Below are 15,944 nucleotides of genomic sequence, written 5' to 3'. Positions count from 1 at the left end.
TAAGAGAACGATGTTACCAATTGGTCTCTTATTAATGTTTAATATGTTAATCCTGCGTAATTATTGTAAAATATGAAATTAAGGATGTTTAATTGTGAAAAGTATAACAGAAAATAAAAAAAATTTTGATTATAAAAAAAAAAAAAAATGAAAATTTATTAAAATATAATATACACTCACATGGAAAATGTCTAAAAAACAGCGCTGTGAAGAAGTGGCGACAGTGGGGTCCTACCCACTGTCGCCACTTCTTCACAGCGTTCTTTTTTAGACATTTTCCATGTGAGTGTATATTATATTTTAATAAATTTTCATTTAAATGGATTCACACTATTTGGCCCATCCTTCTCTTCCTCCATTCATTCCAACACGGATTCGAGTGACACGACCTCTGAGCCGGACCACGTCGGAGGAACACAGCCACGTGGAAGTCATTCCACCATCCCTGCTCTTCTGCACTTGTTCCAGCCCAGCACCACCTAAGCCTGATTGACCCCACCTGGCGTACGCCTTGTCGGGTCCACCAAGTCTGGTAAGCCTCTTTATTATCATTGGTGGTGTGTGGGCTCCTTCTACAGAGGATTTGTACCGTGGTTGAAATTTGTTCCAGAGGACTTTATATTCCATCTTCTCTTCAAGGATGTTCTTGTCAGCATTCGAACTTTGAACTGCCAGTTCTTAGGCCATATTTTTTATCTTTTATCCCCTTCCTTAGAGCTACACTTATTTTGTTTTCCTGTCTGCATTTTACAGTTAGACTTAGGGGACTCCCTTGGCACTATATTGGAAGGAATTTTTCATTTTTAGGCTTTCACTTTAAAAATCAAAAAAATCACTGCTCATTTAAAAATTCGTTTTTCACAAACTTTTTTTATTGATCCATGTCTCCCAAGGCAGGACCCAGACCCCTATAACCATTGTATGCCTAATTACTTGCATTTAAGCCATCAAAATTGGCACTTTTGATATTTAACGTTCGGGTCCCATTGATTTTAATGAGGTTCGGGTCCGAACGTTCGCGGTGTTCGGAAGTTCTGGTCTGAACCGACCAGGGGTCCGTTCGGCCCACCCCTAACTACAATGCATCAGCACCAGTGAACAATGCACCTCCCATAAAACAGTTAAATACAGAGCACATATTAGGTACTTACAGCTGCAAATCACAACACCCCATGAGTACCAATAACGACTGTACTAGGCGTTCACCAAGGCCCTCAGATATTCATCACTCTACCATCGATATGAACTTTTACTCTATAACAAATCAGTCAGATGCTATGGAATTGTCATTAATCCAAACACCCCACACCTTTTCAAATTTAGATGGTACACCTCTACTAAGAAATGTAGCTTTGTACAACAGTAAGGCATTATTTATTAATAATGGTGGGCCACGAAGGTGGGGCCATCGGTTTCTTCCATTACAAAATTATTATTTTACATGCGTAAAACAAGAGCAGGATAAGTAATGTATGGATCACCTTTTTGGGTGCTAACGGGTCTATCAGGCCTAATAAACAAATTTCTATAGAAGATCTAATATTAATCGTTGTGACCAATTTGACACAATCCATAACCTCTGACTAGAACACTTGGATGGGTGTACAATGCCAAAAAATGTGCATTAAATCTGCCCCAGGGGCATCACACCACCAACAGTTCGAGGGGTGTGCCGGAAAAATCCTTGCAAACTTAGTGGGGGAATAATTAATTCTATGAAGGAATTTAAATTGTATGAGATAATCTCTTGCTGGCACCAGCCTTGAAAAGATAGAGCTCCATAAGTCATCCCAATCATCACTGTTTAGCTGTGGAAAGTCTGACAACCATGCAGCATGACAAGAGGACAAAACCTTGGTGGTATCTACGAACAGTTGTTTATAGATAGTGGATGGGTCTTTAGCAAAGTCTTTATCTCTAAGTAAGGATTTAAAAATGACTAACCCTCACACATAGACTGGATTAGTGCCATCTAGTTCAAATGTCAGAACAGTTGCAACTTAAAGTGGAGTTCCACCCAAAAGTGGAAGCTCTGCTTATCTGCCTCCTCCACTCCTCTGGTGCCGCGGTGAGATCACTTGGAAGTTTGGCCCCCCTCCTCCTTTCCCCACCGCTGGGCCATTCCATTCAGAAAGCACAGCATGCTTTGCGCATGCTCAGTAGAGAACTGGCTGTGAAACCTAAAGGCTTCACTGCCAGTTTCCCTTACCACAAATGGCAACAGCAGAACCCGAGAGCCGATGGAAACATTGGCTGGGGGGCTGACATCGCTGGATTCCAGGACAGGTCAGTGTCCTAATATTAAAAGTCAGCAGCTACAGTATGTGTAGCTGTCAACTTTTAATTTTTTGCGGGGTGGGGAGGTATCTTTGCTTTAAAATTAACAATAATAATAACAATAAGTAGAAAAAATAAAAATCTGTCTTTCTGCTTTTGACAGGCTATAATCAAAATAAAGCCAGTTTTATTTTATTTTTTTCAATTTAATCTCATTCTACCACAAAATGTCAAGATTGAAAGACATCCAGTATCCTCCAATCCTGTGCGCACAGTATCAATGACCCATCTCCTGAACCACGGCACTCTACCCAAAAAGTATAAAGATGCAGAGAGTCCCCCTGACATTATCATGTCAGCATCACTTTTTTGAAGATTGTTGGAGATCAGTGAGATTTTATTATTTTTTCACAGTTTTATTGATTTTTTTAATGTTTGTTCTTGTATCAGCTATTGGAGGGATTGCAAATGGCTAAGAGTAGCACAACATATTTTTTTTTTATATTTGTGATGTGGGAACACATATTTTTTAATTTTTTATTTAAGCTTAATACTATAACCAGCTCACACCTAATCAGTATTTATGTTTGTGAATTCACTATTTTGAAGAATGAAAAATACAAACATTTTTTAAAATAACTTCTACATCTGAAGTGAATCTATGATTTCCTTACCATCCTCATACTATGGCATGTTAACTTGTATTTCAAACTTTAGTATTAATTGGAAGAAATTCACAAAGTTTTCAGTAGTTTACTTAATAATAGTTAAGTACAGTTTTTAATTAGTAAGACAGAAGTTTAAACACGTTTGTCAATATTTAATGAGATCCCATGACAATTGACTCTTTCCTACATCCAGTATATAAACACACATTTCATTTAAAATAATTCTCTCTGCCTAAGAAGAAAATCTTCATTAACTTCACAATTTGTATCCTAGTCATATTTTTTAAACTTGATGCTTGCATGATCTTGAAACAGTCATACAATTTTTTCTCTTTAGGCAGTGGAAAATCAAAAGGTAAGTTAATAATTCAACAAAAAATGTATACTCATTCTATTACATTTTAATGCCTAATATTGTTGTTATCAATTGCAACCAAAAAATTTAATTTCAATCCTACAATATTCATAAAACATGATATAAAACACAATAATTGTTGCGCTAAGGTATTTCTACCACACAAAGCTGTATCATCTGCGGGATGGGGGAAGGGTTGAAATGTCTGAATTCTGAACATATAGTCCAAAGTTCCAGAAGGTGAGTAGCAGAGAGTCAATAATTGAATAAAAATAATGTTTAAAAATGACATCTGATAGGGGTGTAAGGTTTTTTAGGGGGAGTCCATAGCCTGGGTGATTTACCACAGGGAGTGTAGCTGGCACTGGGAAGGCAGCATGCTGAAGGGTAGAAGAAACTCTGGGAGAAATATAAAAAAGACAAGCAGCGCCAATCTAAGTGCAGCAGTAATTGTATTACATTTAATTAAAAGTAATGCACTTACTCAAAGTAAGATAAAAGCAGGCACATCTTTGTTAATGTCAAATGGACAACAGGGATCCAAAAACGAGCATCCAGGCAGCGCTGCAGTGTCTTGCTTGGCGGCGCCAGTGGTTTCCATTGTCCTGGGCTTGAACATTCAGGGAGCAGGAGGAAGTCGTCACTTGGAGGGTTCCTGGACTCAGTGGGATGATGCTGTGATGTGCATCATCCTAATGAGACCAGGAACCCTCCGAGTGACGACTTCCTCCTCTGCCCTGCATGTTCAAGTCTGGGACACCGGAAACCATTGGCGCTGCCAAGCAAGACCCTGCAGTGCTGCCAGGATGCTTGTTTTTGGATCCCTGTCGTCCATTTGACATTAACAAAGATGTTGCCTGCTTTTATCTTACTTTGAGTAAATTACTTTTAATTAAACATGTTACAATTACTGCTGCACTTAGATTGGTGCTGCTTGTCTTTTTTTATAAAACATGATATCACTGCTACAAGTTTCACTAGTTATTCTTGGAAAAGTGATACAATGGTAAAGCATCCCTAAGTAGACATGTGCACAATGAAATATTTCATTTCGGAATTTCGTTTTCATCCGAAAAATAAATTAAATTTAGTTACTCCCGAAATTCGTTTTTATTTATTTCGTTTTTCGTTAAAAATTGCATTCGTCCGAAAATCCAAATTAAGGTCGAATCTGTCATTGAAGGCTTATGGTGTCTGTCGAATGTTCAAAGATTCGACGGAGCAGCTAAACTGTACGACGCCGTATAGTTTACCTGCTCCGTCGAATCTTCTTAGAACTTTCAACAGACACCATAAGCCAAAGTACGTGTGTACTTAGTTCTAGCTATTTTACTGCTCCTCCTCTTTGGTTACAATCAGTCAATTACATTCATCATCATCATTATTTTTATTTATCTTTTCTCCCCTACGTCAAATCTTTTCTCCCCTACGTCGAATCTTTTCTCTCTATGTCGAATCTTTTCTCTCTATGTAGAATAATCTTGGACTAATAGAGTTAAGGTTAGGCACATTCGACCACAGGTTTGATGGACACAGATTGTTATTGTCATCATCATGTCGAATCTCCTATCTATATCAAACTGTTGTAGCAACGAAAATGAAAATAAAGCATTTGTTTATTTCGGATCTTTCTTTTTTCAGAGTCTGCTCTTTCGTTATCGTTTTGTTAAAACGATAACGAAAATACCTGAAATTCGAACGAAAATGCATTCGGTAAAGCGAATGCACATGTCTATCCCTAAGGCCATACTGCTGTTTAAAAATAAAACCACACTTATACTGTATAGCACCCAAATGTGCTCTGCAAATTAAAAATTAAAAAATCCGGGAGAATAGGCATGTTATGTGACCTATCAAAATTGTGTGACTGGCCTTTCCTCCAGTCACAAAGTTCCATTCTGCTGTGTTAACCATAACCTGCATGGTATGAATTGACCATAGAATATAGACTACAGTGTTGTGTAGAACAGAGCGGATATCAGAATCCACTCTCTATTATAAATTGTTCCCTGGAGATGCCCAGATACAACAGGATAGGGCATATAATCACAAAAGAATCTGGTTAACATGAGAGTTCCCATTTTCTTACATATATTTACGCCTAAGTCAGATATGAAATACGGATGTCAAACTCATAAGATATTCTTACATGTGCAAAAGACTAAATCAGCTGTGTGAGATGGATAATGTAGTCAAAAAGAACATGTTTAATTAGAGGTTATTGTTAGCAGTACTCTACTAGTACAAGACTTGTGGTTTTCAAGAATGAAAGGAAGCTATAAATGGCTGCAGTCTTATGCCGTATATACACGACTGGACTTTTCGACCAAACTGGTGTGACGGAACAAATCCGTCGGACAATTCGATCGTGTGTGGGCTTCATCGGACCTTTTCTGTAGAAAAATCTGTTGGACTTTAGAAATAGAACATGTTTCAAATCTTTCCGACGGACTCGAGTCCAATCGAAAAATCCGTTCGTCTGTATGCTACTCCGACTGACAAAAAAAGGACGCAAGGGCAGCTATTGGCTACTGGCTATGAACTTCCTTATTCTAGTCTGGTCATACATCATCACGTTCGAAATGATCAGACTTTGGTGTGATCGTGTGTAGGCAAGTCCGTTTCGTTGGAACTCCGTCAGAACTCCGTCGAAAAGTCCTTCGGAGTTCAGTCTGACGAAAAGTCCAGTTGTGTGTACATGGCATTAAACTTCCTTTAATACAACTTTCATAGAGAACCAAACTATTTCTGATGACCACATCCTAGAGTCACCCTCCATCAAAGAAGGGGAAAGGAAAAGGCCATCCCTAGCAAGATGTGGGCTTTCTGTGCAGTGTTGCCTAGCTGTTGTTAGAGATGTGCACGGCATATTTGTATTGTTAGAATGCTTTGTTTTCTGAATTTGTTTTGTATATTTAGAATTAATTTCATATATTCAGATTTGTTTCATATATTGATTATTGAAAATCGATTTGTTATTTGGAACAACAGCTATATTCATCTTAACGTGGTAATCCATTATTTTGGGAGATTACTTATGCACTCTGGGTTGGATGGAGGTGGAATCATCATAACACAATGAATGGAACAAAATTAAATTCAGATTCATTTGTTATGTTATGATTCAGAGATTCTGATGGATCCCCCTCAATCCAACCCAAACACAATAAGGACCCTTTCACACTGATCAGTTGTTGATCAGTTTTTTAGTTAAAAATAGTGGAAGAAAAATGCATGAAAAAGGCATCACTTTAAATCCAATGAACTCTTCACACTGGTCCTTTGCATTAACCTACTGAACACAACAGACCAGTATAAAGATTTCCATAGGTATTTAAAAGGAAGCGTTTTTCATGCGTTTTTCTTCCACTTTTTTTAACCAAAAAATTGGTCAAAAACTTATCAATGTGAAAGGGCCCTTAAAAGTCCTGCTTGCTGCATTTTTGGTGCAGTAAAACAGAAAACGCACCAAACATGCCTCTCTCCATTGGGATTAGTGGAAACTGCTGCAAAAATGCATCAGAAACACAATGCACCTGTGGGAAGTGCTTTGTCCAGTTACATGTCCAGGGGGAAAAACGCAAATGTGGCAAAATTGCTGCAAAAACGAGGCAACCAGCCAAGAAAAAAAGGCATATGTGATTTTCCTGCATTTTTGCAATGAAGCAGTGTAAAAGCAGCCTAAGTAGGAATCATCATCTTATTTAACTTTGATAACTTACTGTATTTATTGCAATATATTCCCATTTCATATGTACTGTAGTGCATTTTTTTAATAAATAAAGAAAAATGGTAATGCAAAAAAAAAAGGAAATGGATCGAAATCAATCTGGATCATTTGTTATGCCGTTATGTTTTTTTTTGATGCTTCAAACATTAACAAATGGTCCGAATGAGACAAATGAAACAAATGGATTCCATTGTTTCATTATAATTTATTTTTGATTTTCTGAAATTCATTACTATTGTTATTTGGAGATTCAGATACCTCCAAATCTCTAAATAATGAGAATTTCGTCCGAATTTCAATTCATACCGAAAGGACTTGCACATGGCTAGCTGTTGTGCTTAATCATTGGCATTAGCATGCAGACCAGGAAAGTCGGAGTAATTTCATAAATCTTTATCAGGACACTAGTGAACTACCATTCTTGGTGAATGATATGAGGGATTTTAATGAGAAGATCAGCATGACAACCACACAAATAGCATTTTTGAAAAGACAGGTCAGTTAATGGCAGCCTTTATGCTTCTTTTATGACAAACATAAATATATCACAACTCCACGTTAAGCAACCTAAATAAAGCAACTCCACGTTAAGCAAATTAAATAAAAAAATACTCTAAATCAGCTGCTACATCCAACATATAAATACTCAGTAAAAAAAGATATAAACATATATAATTATATAAACAGCAATGATGCAGGGTGTAAACAAACCAAACACTTGCAAAAAATTATACACTCACAGTGCAATAAATATCAATACTCTGTGGTGTTTTCTTAAATTTTACTGCAAAAAGGGGAAATATGCTTGAAACTTCAAGATCATTCAGATTAATAGAGTAGGTTTGATATAATTGAAATACAGTGTGGAAATAAATACATGATTTTGCATTTTGACCAAAAACACAATTTATTATGTAACCTTTTTTTCATTTTTATTCATTAGTTTATTATTTACTATATTAAACAAAATGCCTTTGTAAATAACTTTTCTAATAAAATCATAATTTTATATAAATGTGAAGAATTTAAAAGTAACTGTTATAATTTTTTTATCTATAGTAACTCTGCTTGTTTTGAAACTAAAGCTTCAAAACAAGCGTTTAAAAAAAAGCAAAGCAAATTTAAAAAGCGTTCTTTTTTTTTTAATTGCATATTTTTGTCTATTGATTGCATAAAATAATTATTGCTAGACAATATCAGTAAAAAAAATAATTGTTTGTACTTGAAGAATGAATAAATGTATACTTTTGTAATCTTATGTAATGACAAAGTTATGTTCAAATCAATAAGAGCATAGTGAATGTAAGAAATTACTCTAGTCTATAAGAGATATACAGGAGTGAGATCTGATTAAAAATGTTAGTACAGTAACAGAAACAAAGATTGAAGATTATTTAAAGGGAAAACCTTTTTAGATTTGTAGTGGTAAAGGAATAGAACCAATGTTAGGTTTTTATTGCTGTCTGTATGTTTGTTACGGAAAATTGCTCTCTTCTGATCACCAGTGTCAGAAGGAATCAAATTAAAAGGTAAATTCAAAATGTTGAATTTCCCCCAAAACATGAATAGAGAGGAAATCTTCAGATGGGGAAACTGGTTCCTTGTGGCAACTGTCTAAGACGGAATTTCCCTATGTTGGAAAGATATCCTCTCACTTGAGTCTACAGGAAAGAAAGTAAGGGGAAATATTAATATTAAGACAATAAATTATAAAAAAAATACACCATTTTTAATAATCCCCCATTCTATGCAAAGTAAAAAAAAGTTTTGGCTTTATACATACTGTAATATGAGTAAAATACTTATTCTAACCTGTTCCCACAGGGTCACTTTCACAAAAAATCTATCTGATCTATACAAAAAGCATGTATTTACTTACCTTTCCAGGGGCCTGTGTATGGAAAACCTGCTGATTCTCTTTTCCCCTACCAGTGGCGTCGCTATGGGGGTGTGGGGGGGTGTGGGCCGCACCTGGGTGACACCCACCAGAGGGGTTACACCCGTGGGTAGCGGCACCACTAACACCGCCCGCTGCCCTAATGATCTGTGCCTCGCGGCTGTGTCCCTCAGCGGAGCGGATCGAAGCCGCCTCCCCGTCCTCTCTGTTTGCATCTACAGAGGAGAAGGACACACACCACTGTGTGTATCTGTCCGCGCTGTTCTGAGATCTGTAAACTTTACTAAATGTAGAAGATGGACATGTCATGTGCAGGGGGGTGTCTATACTGATGGGGGTTTGCACTGAGGGGGGTCTATACTAAGGGGGGTGTCTATACTGATGGGGGGGTCTGCACTAAAGGGGGGTGTCTGTACTGCTGGGGGGTCTGCCCTGGGGAGTGTCTGTACTGCTGGGGAGGATCTGCACTGGGGGGGTGTCTGTACTGCTGGGGGGTGTGCACTGAGGGGGGTGTCTGTACTGCTGGGGGGTGTGCACTGAGGGGGGTGTCTGTACTGCTGGGGGGTCTGCACTGAGGGGGGTGTCTGTACTTATGGGGGGGTGTCTGTACTGTTGGGGGGTCTGCACTGAGGGGGGTGTCTATACTGATGAGGGTCTGCACTGAAGGGGGTCTCTGTACTGCTGGGGTGTCTGCACTGAGGTGGGGGTGTCTATACTGATGGATCGGGGTCTGCACTGAGGGGGTGTCTGTACTGATGAAGGGGGGTCTGTACTGAAGGGGGAGATCTATACTGACGGAGGGGGTCTGTACTGAGGGGGGAGGTCTAGACTGAGGGAGGGGGTCTATATTGATGGAGGGGGGTCAGTACTTAGTGGGGGGGTCTGCACTGGGGGGGAGGTCTATAATGACGAAGGGAGGTCTGTACTGAGGGGGAGGTCTATACTGAGGGAGGGGGGTCTATATTGATATTGGGGGTCTGTACTTAGGGGGGTCTATACTGAGGGAGTGGAATCTGTCCTTAGTGGGGGGGTCTATACTGAGGGAGGGGGGTCTGTACTTAGTGAGGGGGGTCTGTACTGAGGGAGGGGGATCTATACTGCAGGAGGGGTGTCTGTAGTTAGTGGAGAGGGGGTCTGTACTGAGGGGGGACTATAGTTGGTGGAGGGGGGGTGATACCATTTTTTTTACGCACTGGGTGACACCAACCCTAGTGACGCCACTGTCCCCCACCTGCTGCAAGTATTTGGCCATCAAATGTGATGAATGCTTGATCCAGCTTGTCAGCCTTTGTGGTTCCTCTCGCTGGCTCTGTCATAAATATTAAGTATTAGTAATACATCAAGTTGTTTTTTTCTAATTTAGAAATGTATCAAAATTCCTCAGAACCTCTCTCAAACCCAGCATATTTTACAATCGAAGGCTTATCAGACATACCAGGACTTTGGTTTCCGATTTTCATTGTTTTCCTTTTTATTTACCTTATTATCATCCTTGGAAATGCCAGCATTTTTTGTGTGATCAGTTGTAATTCTCATCTTCATACTCCAATGTATTTCTTTTTAATGAACCTCTCAGTTATGGACATTGCTTATACCTCTGTTATTTTACCTAAACTATTAAACATGTTAACTACCAAAAACAACATCATATCATTTTGGGGATGCATATATCAAATGTACTTCTTTTTAGCCATGGCCTGTGCTGAAGTCCTCCTGTTGACAGCCATGGCCTATGATCGCTATGTGGCGATCTGTCATCCTCTACACTATGTTATTCTGATGAGTCTGAAGCAATCAGCTGGCCTTGCAATGACAGCTTGGACTATTGGGTTTGTAGACCCTAGTGGCCATGCTGTCCTTATATCCAAACTATCATTTTGTGCCTCCAACCTTATTAACCATTTCTTTTGTGATGTAATTCCACTGCTGAAGATCTCCTGCAGTGACAATTCTAAGGTTGAACTGATAAACTATCTAGAAGGGGGTCTTATATTATCTGCTGCTTTTATGCTTACTTTGGTGTCATATATATTTATTATTTCTACCATTATGAAGATAAAGTCAGCTGAAGGCCGCCGTAAGGCCTTTTCCACTTGTTCCTCCCATTTGACCTGTGTTAGTATATTTTATGGGACAATTATTTGTTTGTACATGAGACCCACTACTAGCTACACTCCAAAGTACGACAAGTTTATTGCTCTTCTATACGCAGTATTGGTTCCTGTGTTGAATCCTGTCATCTACAGCTTGAAAAACCAGGAAATTAAAAGTGCATTTGTGAAATTAAAAACTAAACTGGTTTAAAAAATAATAAACAGTGTTCTTTCTAATTTATTATGTAAAACTATCCCTGCATACTTCAAATCGACACTTAAACATACCAAGATACTGTATAACAAGCTTAGTGTACATACATGCTTTATGGAAGATCATCACCTTAAACAATCTTCTAAACTTCCCCTGTTGTATCGTGTACACATGCAGATAAAGTCACGATAGTAATATTTACTAGCAAAAGGTTGCTCATTCCAGGTTACCCCCAAGTGGAAAATAAAACTGTGCCATAAAAAAAATGAGATTGATATGCAAAAGAAGTAAAGGTGGTACATTTTTTTCTTACCTTATTGAATAAGGTAAAGCTCTGCTGGCAAAAATCATCCAATCAAGCGCAATCAAAAACACATTTTCTCATTTTCCGTGCACATGATTGGGTATTCTTTGCTAAGTGCATTTTCACCACATTCACTAAGCTAAGTAAATTGGCAGGGGAAGTTAGCTTCATTCTTTATACATATACATGACTGTTGTTAGGCTAGGACATTTTTTTGTCATATTCTAATCAGTAATATGTATTGACATTTAAATTTGAATACTCAGCACCAGTAGGCACACTTTAAAAATGTTCAGTAAGTAGCAATGTGCAGTCATGGAAAGTATATCAGTTTACTGTTATGATTTTGATGGAAGCAATCACAATTCCCTATAACAGCCGATCCAGTACACTAATACACTTGATGAACTCTTTGTTAGCTAACCAAGGGAGTCAAGAGCTTTTGGACTGCATGGGGACCACCATGTGTTGGAATTTTAACACATTGATACACACTCAGCAGCAGTGGCAGGACAAGGTATTTCAGTGCCCAGGGCGAGGATGCCAAAATGCACCCTGCCCCCCCCCCCCAGGGGGAAGAGCTAGCAGAAGCATTTGCAGCACACAAAACATGTGTGATGGTTGTGGAGTGCACCAGTATTACTATTTACATTTGTGATTGGTCATCACAATGATCACAAACGACACAGCCAATTAGATTGCTTTGATGACGGCTTTATTCACAGCCAATAATGAGTAACCTGGCTGTCCAAGAGTGATTTCTAAAGATTGTAAATGGTGCTCTAGAACTAGCTGAAGCTGATCTTGGTCCTGCTTGAAAAAAAAACCTCCTTTGATCTGCGGGCTGCAGTGGAGAAGTCCTGCTGTCAGAGTACATAGCATAGAGGGGGGATTCCCCCATCCACCTTGTTTAAATGGATGCAGGGATCCGTTCAGCCTGCTGGAAAAAAAATAGCATGTAATAGGGTTGCAATGATACCGGTATTATTGTTGATACTAAACATTTGCACGATGCTCCGATACCTAAAACCAATACATGGCGGTGAAATTTGAGCTCATACAAAATGAATGGGCTCAAATCGAACTGCAAAGAATGACATGCGATCTGAACAGGAATGTGGTGCAATTCCTGCCCAAATCACATGCAGTTTCCCACACAGCTCCTGTGTGAACCCAGCCTTGTCATAGTGACTTCAGCCCGGGTTCACACGTGAGTGGTGGGTGAAATTGCATGTGCTTTGGACAGGACACCACATTCCTGTTCAAATCACATGAGATTTTTTGCAGTGCGATTTGAGCCCATGGGCTAGCACAGATGGGATTACAATAAAGACAAACACTGTTATTTAAATTTCAACAAATTATTTATTAATTGGTATTTATAAGGCCACGGTGTTATCCATAGGGGTTACCTAAAAGTACTCAAATTTATTTTAAAGAATATAAAGCCATCCTGGCTAAAATTGAACAATTAGACGGTGTCCATCCAACAATGCTGGACGACTACTCCCCCTCATGGACAACATCATGACAAAAAGGGGGCGGATGGGTGGGTGTCGCTTGTTCTGCTTCAAACGGTCAGTGAGCCGCTGCACTCAGCCCCTTATATAGGCTTCCTCAGCGCTGCTCAGCGCCCGCCAAATTCCTCCAATCCGACGCTGGCCCTTGCTACCAATCCTCTGGCTGTTGCTGCCCTGAGCAACAGTGGCAACCAATGGCAACCTAATAGATAGAGAAAAGAGAGAGAGAGAAACTGCAGCCCCCTCTGAGCCATCCCATGTGGGCCCCAGCATAATGCTATGACCCTTCATGGGCTAGCACAGATGGGATTACAATAAAGACAAACACTGTTATTTAAATTTCAACAAATTATTTATTAATTGGTATTTATAAGGCCACGGTGTTATCCATAGGGGTTACCTAAAAGTACTCAAATTTATTTTAAAGAATATAAAGCCATCCTGGCTAAAATTGAACAATTAGACGGTGTCCATCCAACAATGCTGGATGACTACTCCCCACCGGCTGAGGACAGCAGCAGCGCTGCCGGCCGAGGCCCCCCCCAACACCGTGGCTGATTCAATTAGATTTCGTAAACCCATATTAAATATATCTAAGCCTATCCCAGATAAATGGATCATATCTTCGCGAAATAAACCATGAACAAAGCCTTCTAATTCTAAATGGCGAAAAGATATGCCACCGGCAGAACTTAGAAAACTATGGATTGTTCTATTGAGACGCCTTCTAATCTTATCCACATAAAATAATTTGCCCGAAGGAGACCATAGAAGACGAGGAATCATCTCAGAAAATGCCACTATAGCATTTGGGAATAAAAGTTGGATATAACAAAGATCCCTCTTAATTTCACATAGAAGATCCCACGTCTTAACTTTACCTAAATCATTGGCCCCGGCATGAAGAACTAAGATCTGGGGTAAAGGCCAAATATTAGATAGGTGAAGTAAATGATCTCTCAGATTTTTCCACCTCAAACCCCTAATACCTGACCACAAAACCGTGAAAGACTTAGAGTCCAGACCTAAGTTAGCAGAGTAGGGTCTAGTTTCAGCATGCTTGGCTGCCCAAAAAACGTAGGAATGACCTACAATCCAGACCGTAGCTTTGGGAGATCCTGAAAAGAGATTACAAAATTAGAAGATCAGGGCGAACATAAATCTTATATCTATCACTACCCCAACGGCCAATTCTTTTTAAAGTTTCTGACGAAAAACCTAAAGAGTCACCTGTGGTGGCTGCCCCAATGCGAAATGAATGTGAGGAAAAGCAAAAACCAGACAGGTTCAGGCGTTTCAGAGAAGCAGCCAACACAGCTGAAAACTGATACCTAGTTAAGGAGGACAGATCCTGATGAATAAAAAAGGAATCATCAGAACATGGTCTAACTGACATATATCTAGAAACCAGTAGAACCGGGCATATTGTAAGATTGATGGAGCTAGCCAGAGAAATCCAATGACCTTGACCTGTTGGAAGAGATTTTGACCTACAAAGGAAAAGGCTAAGGGACCCATCATACACAGCGACATGTGATTTGAGGAGAAAAGATGAGGACCTTTTATTTTCCGCTGTAAATTCCCCAATTCTGAGGGCGCCAAAAAAGGCAACTGAAAAAACGGCCCTGAACAAAATTAACTCAAATTCTGAGAAACACACCACTTCTAGAATCTTAAGAAGATCAACCAACAGAGCAGCCGAAATAGGGCGCCTATTATCTAACAAAAGTCTTGACCTCCTAAAACCTTTTAAAACTTGATTAACTTAAAAGAAAGAGGTTAGAGATGGCAAACCAGCAAATTTTAGAAAGAAGGAGACACCCGCTAAAATTTTGCTCATAGAAGCTGGGCTAAGATTAGCCTGAAGCAATGAAGACACGAAAGACAAGGAGACATAAGAAGTTACAACAAGAGAATCCAGACCAAAGTCCTGACAAAAGGAGCACCATCTGGTCCAAGATAGGCGATATACTAACCACGTTTTCTTCGACACAGAATTCTTGAAGTTACCAAGTATTAACTCCATATTAAGCCCCAGAGGAAATCCGGGCAAGGAGTCCCGCACCGATCCGATGTTGGAGCCAATTCCCGAAACCTCGTGAACTGTGAACGAGATAAAGCATCAGCAATATTATTTTGTATGCCTGGAATGTGCTCTGCATTCAACCAAATATTGAAACGCATGCATTGTAAAACAAGAAAACATAGTAGCCTAATCACCGCCTCAGACTTAGAGGATAAAGTATTTACTGCATACAAAACACTTTTATTATCAGAATGCACCAAAACTCTGCGATTCGCAAAAACATCTTTCCAAACTACTAAAGAGACTATCACAGGGAAAAGCTCCAGAAGGACCAAATTTTGAATGATGTCCTTTTGTAACCAGTCCTGACGCCACTCACCTGCGCACCAATGCCCATCCATAAATGCTCCAAAGCCTGAAGACCCAGCTGCATCCGTGAAAAAATTAAGCTGATCGATAGTAACAAAGTCCTGTTGCCATATGGCAGAACCATTAAAATTGCACAGAAAAGCATCCCAAATTATAAGGTCTTCCCAAACGATCTTGGAGATCTGAATATGGGAATATGGGTTTGTAAAACCTTTGATTGCCAAGGCAAACCTGCGAGAAAACACCCTAGCCATTGGAATGACTCTGGCTGCAAAAGCGAACAGACCCAGAAGAGATTGAGCCTCCTTCAATAGTACTTTCTTTCTTAAAAGAAAAACTGAAAACAGGGATCTCATTTTCTGTATTTTCTGAAAAGGCAATTTAAATTCCATTGTAGCTGAATCGATGGTAATCCCTAAAAATTCAATAGAAGTAGATGGAAACACTGTCTTTTCTGCTGCTAAAGGGATCCCAAAGTGCTTACAAATATT

General features: G+C 39.3%; 1 pseudogene; it reads left to right on the top strand.

Annotated features, from left to right (window-relative positions):
- The first annotated feature begins 10,292 nt into the window (after positions 1-10,292).
- On the top strand, positions 10,293-11,426 carry LOC141106690 (olfactory receptor 5B21-like; annotated as a pseudogene).
- The last annotated feature ends 4,518 nt before the right edge of the window (positions 11,427-15,944 follow it).

This window comes from Aquarana catesbeiana, linkage group LG08, assembly GCF_042186555.1.
Source record: "Aquarana catesbeiana isolate 2022-GZ linkage group LG08, ASM4218655v1, whole genome shotgun sequence".
Classification (NCBI taxonomy): Eukaryota; Metazoa; Chordata; class Amphibia; order Anura; family Ranidae; genus Aquarana; species Aquarana catesbeiana.
Note: the sequence above shows the minus strand (reverse complement) of the source record. Positions and strands in the feature narration are given on the sequence as shown.